This window comes from Leptodactylus fuscus, chromosome 2 (genome assembly GCF_031893055.1).
Source record: "Leptodactylus fuscus isolate aLepFus1 chromosome 2, aLepFus1.hap2, whole genome shotgun sequence".
Classification (NCBI taxonomy): Eukaryota; Metazoa; Chordata; class Amphibia; order Anura; family Leptodactylidae; genus Leptodactylus; species Leptodactylus fuscus.
The window spans coordinates 209,225,922-209,246,869 of NC_134266.1; positions in this window are offsets into that span (position 1 = coordinate 209,225,922).

Genomic DNA, 20,948 nt, shown 5'->3' on the forward strand with positions numbered 1-20,948 from the left:
CCACTAATCTACACATTCTCCTGTGAATAGGGAATAACTTACTCAGATAGGAAAACCTCTTTAACTTGCTTTAGATCTATATCTGTAAAATGCTAACTAGTGATGACATCTATATTTCTGTTCTTACCTTCTTACCTTCTCACTGTTCTTAAACATCTCAGCAAATTGGATAAACTATTTTGTGACACACCATGGAGCCTGCGAAGTGTTGCTAAAAAGGTATGGAGACATATGCTGTAAGTCTGTTAAACAGTGGGAATTAGCGGGGATTCGGCTGTATCCCTGCTGCAAGATGTACGACTAAATCACAGAACATAGCTGATGACTGGGATGGATAAATGAGTTGTAGCGACAATCTGCTCTTACTCTTGATGTCAGCATTTTAACTATAATCAGGAGACACATTGTAACTGTATCAAACACATGCGTCGCCTGAATATATTAGAAAACAGCGCAAATTAGGATGTCTGTCTCTTCTAAGTAGTCAAATACTTGTGTGTCCTGAGTAGTGTGTGATTGCTTATGTCACTGTATTCTACTCTACTCGAGAATATGAAAGGAGACTGTTTTGCTGCCAAAGAGCACTCCAGTGAACACTTCCAAAGAGCCAGATGGAACGGCATCTATCACAATGGCATTTCACTTCTCTGATTGCCTTCCAACGGCACAATGACAGTATTACAGAGTCAGAAGCCAGCATTTCCCTCATACAAGTCTTACAAAACAATTACTTATTTCCCACATTGTAAAAGGCACATTTAGGTTTTATGGAAAGCTTAATAATCATGTCATTAGCAATGCATTTATGTGTATTAAGAGGGCAATAAACATTGCCGAGGTGCCGACGGATGAGTCCTCGTGCCTCTTAATCCGCAAAAATTTGTAAGTATCAAACCCTCGGCAAATGTGTGATCTTAGTAGAAATGAGCTAACCATCAATTCAATAAAATGCCTCCATGTATCATTACGAAGGCTGACATAGACCCAGCATGTGGAAAGAGTAAAAGAATGGAAAGACGGCTACGTAATAACACTATAAAGTGCTCTTAAATTGGACCTGACATCACTGCGTAAAGACACATTTGTTGTCTTAAGAGCATCAACTAAAACACTTGTTTAGCCTTATTGGGTTCTGAAAATAGAAATTTACTTTGCTTTAGCTGTTTTATTTGTCCTGTTCACTGCTGAAAAGAGACATAATATAACCAGTTTACAGGCTCATATATTCAGAAACAGAAGCACCACAAAATGTAGAATATTTTACGGAATATGCTAAATAGGGGCAATGATAATATTTTTGTAGTGTACAAGTGAAGACCCAGTCTTACTGAAAATGTGTTTCTCATTTACAACTCCAGTTCAAGAAAAGTTGTGATGCTATGTAAACTATAAAGAAGACAAGGATACAAATATTTGGAAATTCCATATAACTCTATTTCATTCACAATAGCACTTAGAACACATATTAGAAAGGGAAAGTTAAACATTTTTCCATTCCATTTGAACAAATTAACTCATTTACAAATTAATGACAGCAACATATCTAAAATAAGTTGTGACAGGGTTAACAAATGGCTGGAGAAGAGAGTGGTACAAATGAAAAATTGTCACTATAATCATGTATAAAAAAGCATGTTATAGAGGCAGAGTCTCTCAGAAGCAAACACGGTCAGAGGCTTACCAACCTGTGAAAAAGTGTCTAAAAATTGTGACGTGGGAAGAATATGCAAATCTGACTTCCATTATGTAGCTATTGGTTTGCTTGACTGAGGCTCAGTCTTCCTAATTACATCATGGAAGACAGACTTGCACATTCTCAGTGAGCGCCCTCTATTGGCGTGCATGCCTGAGGCACTGGCTTTCTAATTACATCATGGAAGTCAGATTTTCATATTCTTCCCATGTTGCTTTGCACAGTGGAGCGCTCATGGCTTAATAAGACTCCACACACCTAATTGGTGGTCTCTCCATATGATTATAATATCCACCATCTTGCAGAAGTTTCTCCTCTGCTCTGTTAACAGTCATTTAGTGAGTCACATCACCATAGACAGCAATACTCTGGAGCCAACTCATTGAGGTCTATGAGAGAGTTTTCTATATCAGTTCTATGCAAGTAGAAAGAGTTGATAAATTGTGAGGTCATCTCAGTAGTGGATGTAATGATGGGTCACTGGTATTATCTTCTATTGTAATCCTGTTTGTCGTCTCTATTAGAGACGAGCGAACACTAAGGTGTCCGAGGTTCGAAATCTGATTCGAACAGCCGCACACTGTTCGACAGTTCGAACGGATTTCGAACCCCATTATAGTCTATGGGGGGAAATGCTCGTTTCCGGGGTAGGCAACATTCGATTAAATCATACTTACCAAGTCCACGAATGACGGTCGGGCTGGATTCTGCTTGAAGTCTTCTCCCGGCGCAGGGTCCCCGCGTCCTCCTCCGGATGGAATTCACTCTGCCTAGGCATCCGGCCTAGGCAGAGCCGACTGCGCATGCATGTGTGGCTCTGCCCAGGCCCGACGCCTGAGCAGAGCCGACTGTGCATGCGCATGTATGTGCGTGCATGCCCGCGCATGCGCAGTCGGCTCTGCCTAGGCCGGATGCCTAGGCAGAGTGAATTCCACCTGGAAGAAGACGCGGGGATGCAGTGCGGAGAAAATCTTCGGAAAGGTAAGAGAAGAACCAGCGTTGATTGGCAGAATGTATAGCATTCTGCCAATCAAACGCTGGTTTTGCATCGAACATTAAACTTCGAACAGCTAGTAGTGTTCAATCGAGTACGAGTATTTCGAATACCGTAGTATTCAATCGAACACCTACTCGATCGAACATTACTCGCTCATCTCTAGTCTCTATTATATAAATGTGCTGACTGCTACAAACAAGCCCCTTACAGAATTTGCAAATGTCTGTCTATTATTAAGGCCCAGAGACAATTTTATAGGCAATTTTCAGGTACAAACATTTGGACAAGTGTTTGTTCCCAATATTCAGCCTGTCTAATGGTGTTGCAGAGCATCCGATGAACAAATGTCTCCCTTTTCTACGAGTGATCGCTTGCTTTCAATAGGATAAAAAAAAATCTGTTTACCAGTAGTACATTGTCCTGTGTAATAAGAGCTATGCTGCCTGCGAATAATGAAAGTACATGCTGGGGAACGATTGCTGTAGCAATTATTCCTCCTGCATGTCTTCTGCATCAGCCTTTGTAATAGAGCAGAGCAGAATGAGCGCTGATCGACATGTTTTGTACTGATCAGCTCTCATTGAACAAAATCTTCTTGTCTAATACAGTCTTTTGGCTTAGCGGCCAGGTGAAAACTGTAGGATTCAGAATTTGTTTCAGAAATCTAAATAGTAACATGGAAAATTTAAAAAAAAAAAAAGTTTCCGGTAATTTTCTGGTGACACACTATATTTAAGGAAACATATGGCTCAAGTGCAGTGGGGTGTACCAGAGCCTCTGTATTCAAAACCTGAATGTAGAGTCCTTGGAGACTCTGCCATCCCCCACAATGCATTTAAGATCCATTTGCATATTTCTTCTAAAATAGCTTTTTCAAAGAAATTGTGCATCTATTGGACTATCTTGAAGATATGTTGGTGCTCAGCTAAAGGTCCTCTATAATACACTGTGGCTAGTTTGATATCAAGTTTACTTTTGGCACACTTGCAGTATAATGTTCCTATAGATACCCTACATAGTATAATGCACCCTCAGTGCCCCCACTCTGTAAAATGCCAAAAAAAATATTGTAATGATAATACTCACCTCCGTTTCCCCGTAGCAACTCTTTTCTATTTTCGGCTCGATGACTTGAATACATCATAATTGCAGATACCTGAATAGAGTTAAAAGGATGAAAAGTTTAGCCCTTAGACAAATCTATTGTAAAACAAGGGGTCCACTACTTCCAAGGTAGGCATCGTGTCAGTTGAAATGTCCCAAACAGGACCACTTTAACCATAGGGAAAATGGTGCTCCTGAACCAGGCCTTATGGCCAGTGGCATAACTAGGAATGGTGAGGCTCTGTGGTGAACTTTTGTCATGCCCCCCCTGCATTCCTGCATGCACTAATATGCCCCATAGTGGCCCCTGCACACAGTATTATGCCCCATAGTGGCTTCTGCACACAGTTTGATTCCCCATAGTGACCCTTGCACACATTATTATGCCCCATTGTGGACCACCCATGAACAATTATTATACTCTGGGGTCTTTTCAGATCCAAGAGTATAATAATCGGAGACGTGAGGGAGAATAAAAACATAAAAAACACTGTTACCTACCTCTCTTGGGCTCTGGCACACTCCCTGCTGATGTCGACCATCTTCAATGATGATCAACTGTGAGCAAGAGCCAGGATCAGTAAGTAAATAGGGCCCGTTACTGGCTGGAGTTACTAATGTCCTGCTGCTACCCCAAAAGTTACGCCCCTGCATATGGCAATGCTCCCTCAGTTGATGTGGATCAAGTCAGACAGTCCAGCATTTTGAGTGCTTCCCCACTGTTCCCACAGGTCCCAATTTCAACTCTATCTGCATCTTTAGGATACAGATAAATTTTAATACAGTGATGGAGCAATGATTGATCTGAGCAGCTCTGTGATCTACCATTCAGGTCTTAACTAGTGCTAACTGAGGCACAGAGTGCTAAGCCAGAGACAGCACTTCAGTCTGTTCCCTTAGGCAGCTCCATAGGAAGGTGGCTAAATTATATATAACTTTTTTGTTTTTTAATATGCATGTATTATATTGATGAACAGGCACTGAGAGGACGAAGGCCATTATGTGGCATCCACTTTAGGGGACACTGTATTATGAGGGGACTCTGGAGGGGACATTAGATTATGTGGGGACCAATTGAGAGGACAAAAAATTATGCGGGTGTTCTATTAATAGAATTATACACAATTATACACATCTTCCCACGACATCACCCCTGCACTAATACAGAACACCAGCGACTCTTTCTGCTGTCTCAAATATCATGACTTCGCTCTATCTGAAACTAAATCTCTCTAAGACTGAACTACTGCTGTTTCCACCATCTAATAGATCTGTCCCTGATATATCCATTGCAGTCTCAGGCCTTACTATAACTCCTAGGCAGCATGCCCACTGCCTCAGGGTCATGTTTGACGCAGACCTTTCCTTCACTCCCCATATTGAATCACTTGCATGCTCATGTCACCTCCACCTCAAAAACATCTCCAGAATAAGCCCTTTCCTTATCAGAGATACATTAAGGACACTTATTGTCTCTCGCCTTGACTACTGTAACTCCTTACTAATCGAACTTCCCCTTACTAAACTCTCCCCTCTACAATCTATTCTGAACGCAGCGGCCAGGCTCATCTAAATCTAGTCTAGTCTAGACGCTACAGCAATGCCTCTGGTCTGCAATGGCTGCCTATTCATTATAGTATAAAATATAAACTTATCACTCTCATCCACAAGGCTCTACATAATGCTGCACCTTCCTACATTTTTTCCCTCATCTGTCTACCACCCAACCCATGCTCTCCATTCACTCAATGACCTAACACTTACATCCTCTATTATCAGAACGTCCCATGCTCATATACAAGACTTCTCCCGAGCTGCACCACTTCTCTGGAATGCTCTATCTCGGACAATCAGATTAACTCCAATTTCTACAGCTTCAAGCACAAATTAAAGATACATCTTTTCAGACAGGCCTATCACAATTCTTAATGTTAACCCTTCCGTACCATCATTAAAATCCCCAAAATTTAACCCTCCTCTGTTCCAGCTCCCACATTACCCCACGGTATGATGCCATTTCAGGCTAACTCTATATGTCCAAGCACCATCCACATGTTAAAGGACACGACTAGTGACGGCTCAAAGTTTTATGTTTGTATAATGACAGTCACGCCTATTACAAAATTGTCTGACCACTGTATAAGCAATGTTACCTCTGATGCCGCCCCTGCTACCTCTTGTGTCAACCCCTCTACCTCATAGATTGTAAGCTCTTGCGAGCAGGGCCCTCATTCCCATTGTGTGAAATGACTTTTCTTGTAATGTATCTTTCTGTCTGTATTTGAACCCTACTAATTGTACAGTGCTGCGGAATATGTTGGCGCTATATAAATAAAAATTATTATTATTATTATTATTATTATGAAACCTTAGTACTGGGTCCACTTAGGGGCGCATCTTCAATAAGACAACCTGAGGCAATGGCAGTCAGGTGGCGCCTCATAGAATAATCTAGGGAGCGGCATTATGTTTTTTAATTAGCCACTACTTATTGTATTATTGCAATAGGTAGCGACTAGAGATGACCGAGTAGTACTCAATCGAGTAGGTATTCGATCGAATACTACGGTATTCAAAATACTGGTACTCGATCGAATACCACTTGCTATTCGAATGTAAAAGTTCGATGCAGAACCAGCATTGATTGGCCGAATGCTATACAGTCGGCCAATCAACGCTGGTTCTTCTCCTACCTTTAGATGTCTTCTCCGTGCAGCTTCCCCGCAGCGTCTTCTGGCTCTGAATTCACTCTGCCAGGCATCGGGCCTGGGCAGAGACGACTGCGCATGTCCGTTTGTAGTGCGGCCATGCGCAGTCGGCTCTGCCCAGGCCCAATGCCTGGCAGAGTGAATGAAGAGCCGGAAGACGCCGCGGGGACGCTGCACGGAGAAGACTTCTCAGAGGATCCAGCCCGACCCTCACTCATGGACTTGGTAAGTATAATTTGAACTAACGTTTCCTACCCCTGAAACGAGCATTTTCCCCCCATAAACTATAATAGAGTTCGATATTCGATTCGAGTAGTTGAATATTGAGGGGTGTTAGAGTAGTTCTTTACCCATGTACTCATGGTATAGTACTTTATGTCTGTAATGGTCAGATGGCCATTTTGTCTTTTAGTATCCATGTCTTACCCGCACTCAACCTTTTGTGCTGTTGAGATTGCCAGGATGGCTCTTCTGGTTATATCCAGTTAAGTGGTTCAGGGGACCAGGAGGATAGATTTTTGGAATTTTCCACTTTATCCTTAAGACATGTCTTCTGATATTTATACTGTAGATTGTGCTTAAACTTGAGTTGATTAAAAAAAGAGCACTAAAGTCTAATTGTTTTTCAGATAAAGTTAAGATTGGACCAACTTCTGTACAAGGCTCCAACGTCCATTCCATGATGATATTGATTATCCGAAAAAGTACATGTACTCATTGCGGAAAAGAGGCTTTAGAAGACCTGTCCGACTGAATATATTGTGGGACAAAGTTCGAAACAGCCACAGCCTGCTAAGAAGAAACTTTCCCGCCATATGGACATATATGTTGTTTATCTTATACCTTAGATAGTTATATAGTTATATAGCATACTTATTACAGTTAGGGCAGCAGTAAAGGAGAATGCTCCCTCTAGGTTGTATCTTTTTGTCTTTTTCTTACACAAGGTCCTGTGGATCAGATTTGATTCAAGTTAGAAGGATAGAGGTGGTGGGACCATCCGGATGGATGCTAGCATCCCTCAATCTGTGGAATTAGTATTCACACACTTTGAGTATGTAGGGTGGTTCTGTTTTGCTATCCATGAGAGAAAGGGAGGTAGTTAGGAAATATAGGCCTTGTATGAAAATGATAAAAAGAGGGGAGTTGTTAGAGTAGTTCTTTACCCATGTACTCATGGTATATTACTTTATGTCTGTAATGGTCAGATGGCCATTTTGTCTTTTAGTATACATGTCTCACCCGCACTCAACCTTTTGTGCTGTTGAGATTGCCAGAAGTATGGAACAACAAGTTAGTCATTCGTATGGCGGCCAACAAGATGTTCTGCGGTTCCCAGAAGTTTCTCAGAAGTGAGGGAAATAGCTGCCAAAGGTTATCATTTTCAGACCAATTAGCAGACTATGATGGATGCCAGATGTAGGGAAAAAGTCCCCAAATTCCTTGATCACATACTAAAAGAATGTATTTTTGGCCAGGTTATGCATGACGCCTGACCAGTCACAGAATAATCTTATTGGTAGAATTCTAACATAATCTGATTGGTTAATTTCTGATATACTTTTGGATTGGTTAATTCTCAATGACAATACTTACTATAAAATAAACTGATTCTGGGCAGAACTTTGCAGAGCTCTGTCCGGACGCACAGAAATCTAACTCATGTGTGTCTGTCTTTAATGTCTGATTATATGGTCTACCTGGTCGGTCCTGGGGTAAGGTAAATGACAACGCTAATAACTTGGTGGAGAATGCGGGCATAATGCCAATTAACCCTTTTGTGGACTGGGTGTTGGGAGGGTGCTTTTCTGTCAGAGGAACGCATATATCCTAGGTAAGTGAGGGCAATGCCCCACTGTGCTTTCCTTTGGTTCCTCAGCTCTATTCCAGATTCCGGCTCATTGGAGGAGACTCATTCTCTACAGCCTGGAGATTGGGTTACTGTGAGGCGACACATCAGGAGATCCTTGGTGGGTCCGCGGTTCAATGGTCCATTCCAGGTCCAGCTGACCATATCCACCTCAGTGAAACTGATGGGAAGCCGACTTGGATTCAAGCCTCACATTACAGCCGATTCCTCAATCATGAGTCTTAGAGATTATCTGATTTCTTATTTAATGTTATGTTTTTGTTTATGTTTTAGATTAGAACATATGACACTTATGATGGCAGACAGATAAAGTAAACTATTAATACTAGTATTTGGTATATAAAGCTGTTAGTTCTAGACACTAGTCAGCATGTTATGATATTAGATTACTTGACTACAGCTCAAGAAGATTTATGTTAGATTGTGGGCCCAGCTTGTTGTCGTTACATTGATGCCCAGGGTTGCCCATAATTTACTAGAAACAAGGAGATTGAAGGAAGAGTTCAGAGACAGTCATTCAGAAAAAGATGCCCCTGGCCAGGATGGCTCTTCTGGTTATATCCAGTTAAGTGGTTCAGGGGACCAGGAGGATAGATTTTTGGAATTTTCCACTTTATCCTTAAGACATGTCTTCTGATATTTATACTGTAGATTGTGCTTAAACTTGAGTTGATTAAAAAAAGAGCACTAAAGTCTAATTGTTTTTCAGATAAAGTTAAGATTGGACCAACTTCTGTACAAGGCTCCAACGTCCATTCCATGATGATATTGATTATCCGAAAAAGTACATGTACTCATTGCGGAAAAGAGGCTTTAGAAGACCTGTCCGACTGAATATATTGTGGGACAAAGTTCGAAACAGCCACAGCCTGCTAAGAAGAAACTTTCCCGCCATATGGACATATATGTTGTTTATCTTATACCTTAGATAGTTATATAGTTATATAGCATACTTATTACAGTTAGGGCAGCAGTAAAGGAGAATGCTCCCTCTAGGTTGTATCTTTTTGTCTTTTTCTTACACAAGGTCCTGTGGATCAGATTTGATTCAAGTTAGAAGGATAGAGGTGGTGGGACCATCCGGATGGATGCTAGCATCCCTCAATCTGTGGAATTAGTATTCACACACTTTGAGTATGTAGGGTGGTTCTGTTTTGCTATCCATGAGAGAAAGGGAGGTAGTTAGGAAATATAGGCCTTGTATGAAAATGATAAAAAGAGGGGAGTTGTTAGAGTAGTTCTTTACCCATGTACTCATGGTATATTACTTTATGTCTGTAATGGTCAGATGGCCATTTTGTCTTTTAGTATACATGTCTCACCCGCACTCAACCTTTTGTGCTGTTGAGATTGCCAGAAGTATGGAACAACAAGTTAGTCATTCGTATGGCGGCCAACAAGATGTTCTGCGGTTCCCAGAAGTTTCTCAGAAGTGAGGGAAATAGCTGCCAAAGGTTATCATTTTCAGACCAATTAGCAGACTATGATGGATGCCAGATGTAGGGAAAAAGTCCCCAAATTCCTTGATCACATACTAAAAGAATGTATTTTTGGCCAGGTTATGCATGACGCCTGACCAGTCACAGAATAATCTTATTGGTAGAATTCTAACATAATCTGATTGGTTAATTTCTGATATACTTTTGGATTGGTTAATTCTCAATGACAATACTTACTATAAAATAAACTGATTCTGGGCAGAACTTTGCAGAGCTCTGTCCGGACGCACAGAAATCTAACTCATGTGTGTCTGTCTTTAATGTCTGATTATATGGTCTACCTGGTCGGTCCTGGGGTAAGGTAAATGACAACGCTAACAGGGGCTACTCAAAACGAATATCGAACCTCAAACATTTTACTGTTTGCTCATCTCTAGTAGTGACAAATAATTTACTCATCCTTCCATGCTCATGTCCAGGCTGGTGTTCACTGCCTCCTCAAGGTCGCACAACATTTACATCATGACATTAAAGCATGCCTGGAAGCTATATCCTGCATCTTGGGGTTCTTCAGTGTTGGCTACAGCGAACCCTGGAGGTGGCAGCAGAAGTTGGCCTGAACAGGAGCGAGGACAGGTGAGTAAATTATTGGCTGTTACCTACTACAATAATATGGTAGGTAGCGGCCTAGCATATATGGAAGTGGGCATAGAAAAAGGGTTCATATACTGTGTGGAAATGTAATAAAAAGGGGGTCATATTCTGTGTGGGATGTAAAAAAAAAAAAAAAGGGGGGGGGATCGCACTATGTGGGAGCCATAAAAAGGGTTATATACTGTGTAGGAATCAAAAAAAGAAGGTTATATACTGTGTGGGAGGCAAAAGGGGGTCATAAACTGTGAGGGACATAAAAAGGGGTCATCTAAAGGGGGCCATACTAAAGGGATCATATACAGTTGGAGGCAAAATGTGGGGATCATATTCTGTATGATAGACCAGAAAAAGGGGGCTTATACCATGTGGGAAGCCAGAAAAAGGGAGTTATATACCATATTGTGGGATGGAAAAAGACAGTCATATATTGTGTGGTGGGCAAAAAAAATGGGTTGTATACTGTGTGGGGACACAAAAAAGGGGGTTGTACATTGTATGGGGACCCAAAAATAGAGAATGTTATACTATGTGGAGGTCAAATAAGGGTATTTTTTGATTTGCAAATGGGGGAACGTATGCTACAATTTTAATGAGGTGGGGTCCCATTATGCTACCAAAGATAGCTGGATTGGGTATCTTTGTTTTGAGGGGAGAGCTCCTTTCTATATTTTGTGTCAGGCAGAAGAGGGGCTAAGGTTCACCTCTGCGTTCGCCATACTATTTGCCTTTGAAAGGTGTATACTTTAAAGTCAAAGCTAATATGTAAAAAAATGGAACCCCCTCTCTCCTCCTCATAGACATATACAGTGCATACATGTTTATAGGCAGAAGATGCCGACTGCCGTATCAGCATTTGGCTGACGGTTATTGATGTTGTATGGGCACTTTAAGTGACCTAGAATAATAAAGAACTAAGTTCATATAAACAAAAAAAAGCAAAACTTAACTTGGTGACTTAATGATTTGTAGAATTTTCTTGCTGATGTTTGTTTGCTGCGTGTTTTGTTTAGCTGATATCGGATGGTAATGATTCATTCATCTGCAGAGAAAAAAATGGATTTTTCTTCAGAATGTTGCCTTAAATAATTTGCTTGTGAAGAGCCCTAGAGATCTCTGTTATGCAAGGCTCTGCAGTCTTCCCTCAGGCTACAGTTTTGTTCCATCACCTGCACAGTGCAGAGAAAGACAACTAATAGTAGAAAATTGAAGGCTTTGTACATTTCCATAGTTACTATGCCAGGCAGAATTATCCATGAAGTGTCTGAAAATATCCGCAATGTATATCCGAGCCCCGGGTTGCCAAACCTACAGATGGAGGACACCTGTGTCTAGCAGCCGATAACCCAGCCAGATAAACAGTTATTGTTTTCATGGCAAAGTCTAAGGATGCCAGCGGTTTTCGCCAGGCACAGCATGGGGCAATTGCTTGTTTATTTACCACTATCTCACTATAGGATGGGATTTTTTTTACATTATTCCAACAAAGAAAAATACACTGTATATAAGGTGAACATGATTTGTGATGCCCTGTAGTGTCTAGTATTTAGGACCAGACACCATCTTTACTGCTAGTCCTGAATATTGAAATAAATGCTCATTATACCTAGGAATTCTACTAAAGCTATAGCAGTGTATGGAAATGATAATATTAAACACAATAGCATGATGGAAATACAATGTGAAGATGTCCATTACTGTATTTTGTGGGGTGTCATCTGCTGACTGAACAAAAAGGCTGCAGAAAATCCAGAATTAATTGAACTATGCGTCTGGATCATGTCCTTGTTGGCTGTCTATGTGAAGAATAAAACAAAATGCTTGGCAAGTCATGGATATGGCGTGTCCTACTGGCTGTATTTTCACTGAATGCTCTTGTATACCGCATGCATATTTCATATTGATCAGTGAGCCCTGCATTCAACATTGGCACAAAGCTGCCCAGAGGAAATATTGTTGGTGCTGAGAGGCCGATTATATACATATGGGCATTTATTTAAAAATAACATAAAAATAAAACCTCCAGGGTAAGGCTTTTTAAAGGGTTATCCCAAGTTAAACATTTCTCACTTATCCATAGGATAGGTGATAAATGTCTGCTGGGACCCCACCGATCAGGAGGAAGACGGCCCCATGTCCACTATTTGCATGGAGTCACAAACTTGCATCTGTGCATATGCACTGGAACTGCATTCAATGTCTATAGAGTTAAGAAAGATAGATGAGAGCACTACTTCACTATCCTCATCAGCCCCATAGAATATGGAAGAGAGGGTTGCCAATAACAGGGGGTATTTTTCCCCCACTCCGCAATCAATCTTACTATAATGAATGTAGACATGTCTGGTGGTGGATGGGGCAACTAATAATGAGTGTGCTGGAGATAGCAGAAGTATAGCACTTATCTATCTCCTGTGCTCCCACTTAAGTGAATGGGAGTGCTGTCAACCAACATCATACAGTGTTGGCCAAAAGTATTGGCACCCCTGCAATTCTGTCAGATAATACTCATTTTCTTCCAGAAAATGATTTCAAGCACAAATTCTTTGGTATTATTATCTTCATTTAATTTGTCTTCAATGGAAAACCACAAAAACAATTGTCAAAAAGCCAAATTGTATATAATTCAACACCAAACATAAAAAGGGGGTGGACAAAAGTATTGGCACTGTTTGAAAAATAATGTGATGCTTCTCTAATTTGTGTAACGAACAGCACCTGTTAATGGTTTGAGAGAAAGCACTGGAGACTTGTAAAGTGGCCAGCATTGAGTCCAGACCTGAATCCCATAGAACACCTGTGGAGAGATCTCAAAATGGCAGTTTGGAGAAGGCCCCCTTCACATCTACCTGGAGCAGTTTGCCAAAGAAGAATGGTCTAAAATTCCAGCAGAGCATTGTAAGAAACTCATTGATGGTTACCAGAAGCGGTTGTTCGCAGTTATTTTGTCTAAAGGTTGTGCTACCAAGTATTAGGCTGAGGGTGCCAATCATTTTGTCCGGCCCATTTTTGGAGTTTTGTGTAAAATGATCAATGATTTGACTTTTTTTTCATTATCGTTTGTGTTTTTTCATTGCAAGCAAAATAAATGAAGATATTAATACCAAAAAGTTTGTGCTTGCAATCATTTTCTGGAAGAAAAGAAGTGTATTATCTGACAGAAGAAAAGAAGAGTATTATCTGACAGAATTGCAGGGGTGCCAATACTTTTGGCCAACACTGTACCTATAGTCACACCTACATTCAACTTAAGCCTAGATTCATGTCATTGTGAGTGAAAATGGCTGTGACTAATGTCCATTTTTGACAGCTGTTTTACACCCCTTAGGGGTGCCAGTTTTCACGGATCACTCATACATTATAGTGTATGGACAGATTGTGGAAAACAGACAAAAATAGAGGAAAATTAGCTATATTTGATAGTCAATTACAACGGACCATCAAAATATTGGTGATGTGAATATCTCCAGAATCTTCCCAGCATTAATCCTGAGGTGGTTCTTCTGGCACCATTCAACAAAATCCCGGTTTAAGTCTCTGTATTCCCTATCGTCACCATCAGTGATAAGGCCTACTATAGCAGAGTCATCGGAGTACTTCTGTAAGTAACAGCTGGAGGAGTTGTGCCTAAAGTCAGCAGTGTACAGTGTGAAGAGAAATGGGGCAAGAACTGTACCTTGTGGTGCCCCCGTACTACAGATCAGAGTGTCAGACACACAGTCCCGGGCTCTCACATACTGAGGGTGGTTTGTCTGGTAGTCTAGTATCCAGTTGGACAGGTGATGGTCCACACCATCAAGGTTCAGCTTCTCCCTCAGCAGCCCTGGCTGAATGGTGTTGAACGCACTGGAGAAGTCAAAGAACATTATTCTCACAGTGTTCCCGGGTTTCTCAAGGTGAGAGAGAGCTCTATGAAGAAGGTGGATGATGGCATCATCTACCCCAATGCCCGGCCGATAGGCAAACTGGAGGGGGTCCAGAGCAGAGCTCACTAGGGGGCGTAGGTGTGTCAGGACCAGTCTCTCTAGGACCTTCATCAGGTGGGATGTCAGTGCTACAGGTCGGTAGTCATTGTAGCCCATCAGGTTCAGCGCCGCACCTCCCATGAGGCGACCTGAAGCGACTGCTTCAGGCGGCACTATGCCAGGGCCCCGGGGAGGGCGGCATTTTTCCTCCTAAGCCAGTCCAGGACAAGCTGTCCTGGACTGGCTTAACATCACCGAGCGGTGGATTGGGGAGGCCGCTGGAGCAGCGCTCCCTCACGCTCAGGCAGAGGGCAGGTCCTCTCGGGGCCTGCTCTCTGCCTGTTAGCGCTGCTCCGCCACACCCCCTTCACTCCGCCCCCCTTCGCTCTTCCCCGCCCCTTCGCACCGCCCCCTCCTCCCGGGGGGGGGGGGGCTTTCTTTAGTCCGCCTCGGGCGGCGAGACATGCAGGTTCACCCCTGATCAGGTTGGGTTTCTTTGGGACTGGTACCACGCAAGTTGTTTTCCACAGTCGAGGTACCACTCCCAGCTTTAGACTCATATTGTACATGTGCATAATAATACCACCTAGCTGGTCACTGCGCATTTTAAGATATTGCGCTTATATTGCGCTTGTCCTCACTGTCTCCTATGCCACATACTTTATACTATACCTCGCCCTCCAACTTGTTTATTTTATAAAATCTGTGCCATTTTCATTGACACCAAAGAGATTGTAGTAAATAATATAGTTCAAAACTCATAACGGTCATCATTATGACTGGAATTATGCAGCACGTATAGGGTATAAGGAAATGTTCGGGGCAGCAAAATGTATTAAATTTGCTAACCGTAGCAATGAATGCACAATAGATTTTAAACACGGATGAAATGTATTAGTAGTATATATTATATTATTGTTTGAAAAAATACATGCAGGATATATTATTATTTTTTTATATTTCCCATTTTTTTATCTATTTCTGGCTGTGGTTTCAAATGCTGAATGTCAAAGCTGCAACAAAAAATGACTTTATATGTGAAACCACTGAAATGCAAATATATAGGATAATTCCCATAATTTTAACAATTTTCTAATAGAAAAAAAAATGTTCCATTCCTTCTGGTCCAAATTTTCAAAATACAAGAGTGTTATTTTACTCCATAAACCACTGCAGGGTCTAACACTCTGAGGTGTTAAAAGTTCAGTAGGGATTTCAGACAGTGTGTGTAGGTGTGAAAAAGTGTGTGCGTGTTTGTATGGAGACTGTAAGGTGTAAATGTTAACACTATGCCAAGTGTGCCGCTCATGAAACACTACCTAATGGTATCCTGAAGAAAGGAACACAATGTAAGATGCAAAAAAAGGCATCAGAACTGTTTATACTAAACATGTGTGTATATATATATATATATATATATATATATATATATATGTATATATTCATGTCTTCTAATATTTCACAATATTTGATCTGTGTGATGCTATTGCATATTTATCTCAATTTATATATTATTTATATTTGGTTGTATTATTTTTTTGGAACCAAAAAAGTAGCATAAAAGTCTATATCTAAGCAAATATTAATATTTGTGTATGTTTAAAGTATATGTATCATTAAAACGTGCTGTTACTTCCGATAGGTCATCAATATTAGATTGTGGAAGTCCAACTTCTGACACGCCCACTTGTCAAATGCTTAAAGGGATTCTACCATTAAACTACCTTTTTTTTCTAATGAACACGTCGGAATAGCCTTAAGAAAGGCTATTTGTCTCCTACCTTTAGACGTGGTCTCCGCTGCGCCGTTCCGTAGAAATACTGGTTTTAACTGGTATGCAAATGAGCTCTCCGCAGCAATGAGGGCGGGCCCCAGCGCTGAAACACCGATGAACGCGTCTCCATTGCTGCCCAGAGCTCTTTCCTGCGCCGCCTCCTTTTTCTGCAGCAACTCCGCCTCTTCTGGCTTCTCTTGCACTTGTTGTTCTATACAAGAGCATAGAGAGGCCACCCCAAAATGGCCGCCGGCCAGCTCCTGTATTGAACTGCAAGAGCGGCTACCCAAAAATGGCCGTCGGCCAGCTCCTGTATTGAACTGCAAGAGCGGCTACCCAAAAATGGCCACCGGCCGGCTTCTGTATTGAACTGCAAGAGCGGCTACCCAAAAATGGCCGCTGACCGGCAGCCATTTTTGGGTAGCCGCTCTTGCAGTTCAATACAGGAGCCGGCGGCCATTTTCGGTAGCTGCTCTTGCAGTTCAATACAGGAGCTCATTGCTTGCCCTCATTGCTGCGGAGAGCTCATTTGCATACCGGTTAAAACCGGTATTTCAACGGAACGGCGGAGACCATGTCTAACGGTAGGAGACAAATAGCCTTTCTTAAGGCTATTCCGATGTGTTCATTAGAAAAAAAAGGTAGTTTAATGGTAGAATCCCTTTAAAGGGACTACAGTGCTCAGAGGCGCATTATGGCCTCTTCATTGCATACCAGACACAGTGCTGAATATTCTGTAGAAGTTCTGATTGGTGTTGCAGTTCAATCTCTTTCATTTGTACACGGCTGAGCAGCAAAAATGCCATGTGCCCAATGAATGTCAAGCCGCAATCCTATAAAATAACTGACTAGCAGGGATACCCAGAACTTCACCAATTTAATATTGATGACCTAACTATAAATCATCCATATTTAAGGGGATTGTCAAACTTTATAAAATTACTAGCTGGTACCCGCGACTTCGTCTGCGGTGATTGTAGAAGTGGGTATATGCAGGCGTGGGTAAGGTTTTCGTAGTGTGTATATGGTATGGGATATGAAATGTAAGTTTGTATCTTGTTTTTGCTGTAATTCAGAGAATGCGTGAGACTTTTGTGTTGAAGTTAATTTGTATTTGAGCTGCTATATATACGGTGTTGTGAGAAACTTTACATAGTGACTTTGGGACAGAGGTATTTGAAGTTAACCCTTTCCCGCCGATGGCATTTTTTGATTTTCGTTTTTGACTCCCCTCCTTCTAAACCCCATACCTTTTTTATTTCTCCGCTCCCAGAGCCATATGAGGTCTTAATTTTTCCTGGGACAAATTTTTCTTCATGATGCCACCATTATTTATTCTATATAATGTACTGGGAAGCAAGAAAAAAATTCAGAATGGGGTGGATTTGAAGAATAAATGCAGTTCTGCGACTTTCTTACGGGCTTTGGTTTTACGGCGTTCACTGTGCAACCAAAATGACATGTCCCAACCAAAATGTTAATGTAGATTGTGAGCCCCACATAGAGCTCACAATGTACATTTTTTCCCTATCAGTATGTCTTTTTTGGAATATGGGATGGAAATCCATGCAAACACGGGGAGAACATACAAATTCCTTGCAGATGGTTTTTTGCCCTTGGCGGGATTTGAACACCAGGGGTCCAGCGCTGCAAGGCTGCAGTACTAACCACTGAGCCACCGTGTGACCCCCATGTCCCCTGTGCTTCGTTACGATTCCGGGAATACCAAATTTATATGGTTTTATTTACATTTGGACCCCTTAAAAAAAATCCAAAACTGTGTTAAAAAATTATTTTTTGAAAAGTCGCCATATTCCGACAGCCGTAACTTTTTTATACATGCATGTATGGGTATGTATAGGGCGTCTTTTTTTGCGGGAACGGGTGTACTTTGTAGTTCTACCATTTTCGGGAAATGTTATTGCTTTGATCACTTTTTATTCAAATTTTTAGCAGAATCAAAACAGTGAAAAAATGGCGGTTTGGCACTTTTGACCATTTTTCCCGCTACGGCGTTTACCGAACAGGAAAAATATTTGTACAACTTTGTAGAGCAGGCGATTTAGGACACGCGGATACCTAACATGTATGTGTTTCACAGTTTTTAACTACTTTTATATGTGTTCTAGGGAAAGGGGGGTGATTTGAAGTTTTTATCCTTTTTATTTATTTTTTTTATATTTTTTTTTACTTTTTTTAAACTTTTTTTTTTGCATTTATTAGACCGCCTAGGGGTATTGACATGGGTGGGCGGTGTCGCGGATTGTCAGAGCGGTGGGGGTCGGCAAACATAGCTGCTCCGGAGCGTTAAAGAGAGCCTCCTGGAGTATCGCTAAGGTGAGGGGCAAAGTGGTAAAGTATATGTATATGAGATTGTGTGGGGTTAGGGGCTAGGCTGTAGAGGGCAATATGAATTTTGTGGCTTGCTATGGTCCAAAGTGTGTGAGATTGCAGAGATGGTAATGTGAGTTTGGGTTTTGTGGGGGTCCTGGCACAAACGTATGTGCGCTATTGTGACGAAAAGTAGCCTATTGTTTAATCAAGTGTAATGACTATGTTTGTGGAAAATTTCAGCCAAATCGGTGGAGCGGTTTTTCCGTGATTGAGGAACAAACATCCGAACATGCAAACATCCAAACACACAAACCCACAAACTCACAAACTTTCACATTTATAATATTAATAGGATATCTATTCAGCAGTGGGGGATAGAACATAAAATGTATTAATTAGAGATGAGCGAACAGTGTTCTATCGAACTCATGTTCGATCGGATATTAGGCTGTTCGGCATGTTCGAATCGAATCGAACACCGCGTGGTAAAGTGCGCCATTACTCGATTCCCCTCCCACCTTCCCTGGCGCCTTTTTTGCTCCAATAACAGCACAGGGTAGGTGGGACAGGAACTACGACACCGGTGACGTTGAAAAAAGTAGGCAAAACCCATTGGCTGCCGAAAACATGTGACCTCTAATTTAAAAGAACAGCGCCGCCCAGCTTCGCGTCATTCTGAGCTTGCAATTCACCGAGGACGGAGGTTTCCGTCCAGTTAGCTAGGGGTTAGATTCTGGGTAGGCAGGGACAGGCTAGGATAGGAAGGAGAAGACAACCAACAGCTCTTATAAGAGCTAAATTCCAGGGAGAAGCTTGTCAGTGTAACGTGGCAATCGCCGCAACCCAGCTTTCCCAGGATCCTGAATGGAATACACTGTCAGTGTATTCCCGTATACCCGATATATACCCCCGATACCCGTTCCAACGGTGTGCCCCCCCACCTTCACCCCAGAAATACCCTGCAAGTCCCCTAGCAATAGGATTGGGGCTATATACACCCACTATTTTTGCTACTGCCATATAGTGCCATTGTCTCACTGGGAATTCAAAGAATATATTGGGCTTACATATAACTTCAATTCCAGGGAGAAGCTTGTCAGTGTAACGTGGCACTGACGGGCTCAATCGCCGCAACCCAGCTTTCCCAGGATCCTGAATGGAACACACTGACAGTGTATTCCCGTATACCCCATATATACACCCCAAATCCCCGTTCCAACGGTGTGCCCCCCCACCTTCACCTCAGAAATACCCTGCAAGTCCCCTAGCAATAGAATTGGGGCTATATACACCCACAATTTTTGCTACTGGTATATAGTGCCATTGTCTGACTGGGAATTCAAAGAATATATTGGGGTGACGTGCACCCACAATGTTTGCTACTGCTATACAGTGCCATTGTCTCACTGGGAATTCAAAGAATATATGGGGGTTATGTGCACCCACAATTTTTAATACTGGTATACAGTGCCATTGTCTGACTGGGAATTCAAAGAATATATGGGGGTTACGTGCACCCACAATTTTTAATACTGCTATACAGTTCCTTTGTCTCACTGGGAATTCAAAGAATATATGGGGGTTACGTGCACCCACAATTTTTAATACTGGTATATAGTGCCATTGTCTGACAGGGAATTCAAAGAATATATGGGGGTTACGTGCACCCACAATTTTTGCTACTGCTATACAGTTCCATTGTCTCGCTGGGAATTCAAAGAATATATGGGGGTTATGTGCACCCACAATTTTTAATACTGGTATACAGTGCCATTGTCTGACTGGGAATTCAAAGAATATATGGGGGTTATGTGCACCCACAATTTTTAATACTGGTATACAGTGCCATTGTCTGACTGGGAATTCAAAGAATATATGGGGGTTACGTGCACCCACAATTTTTAATACTGCTATACAGTTCCTTTGTCTCACTGGGAATTCAAAGAATATATGGGGGTTATGTGCACCCACAATTTTTAATACTGGTATACAGTGCCATTGTCTGACTGGGAATTCAAAGAATATATTGGGGTTATGTGCACCCACAATTTTTACTACTGGTATATAGTGCCATTGTCTGACTGGGAATTCAAAGAATATATGGGGGTTATGTGCACCCACAATTTTTACTACTGGTATACAGTGCCATTGTCTCACTGGGAATTCAAAGAATATATGGGGGTTACGTGCACCCACAATTTTTAATACTGCTATACAGTTCCATTGTCTCACTGGGAATTCAAAGAATATATGGGGGTTATGTGCACCCACAATTTTTACTACTGGTATACAGTGCCATTGTCTGACTGGGAATTCAAAGAATATATGGGGGTTACGTGCACCCACAATTTTTAATACTGCTATACAGTTCCATTGTCTCACTGGGAATTCAAAGAATATATGGGGGTTATGT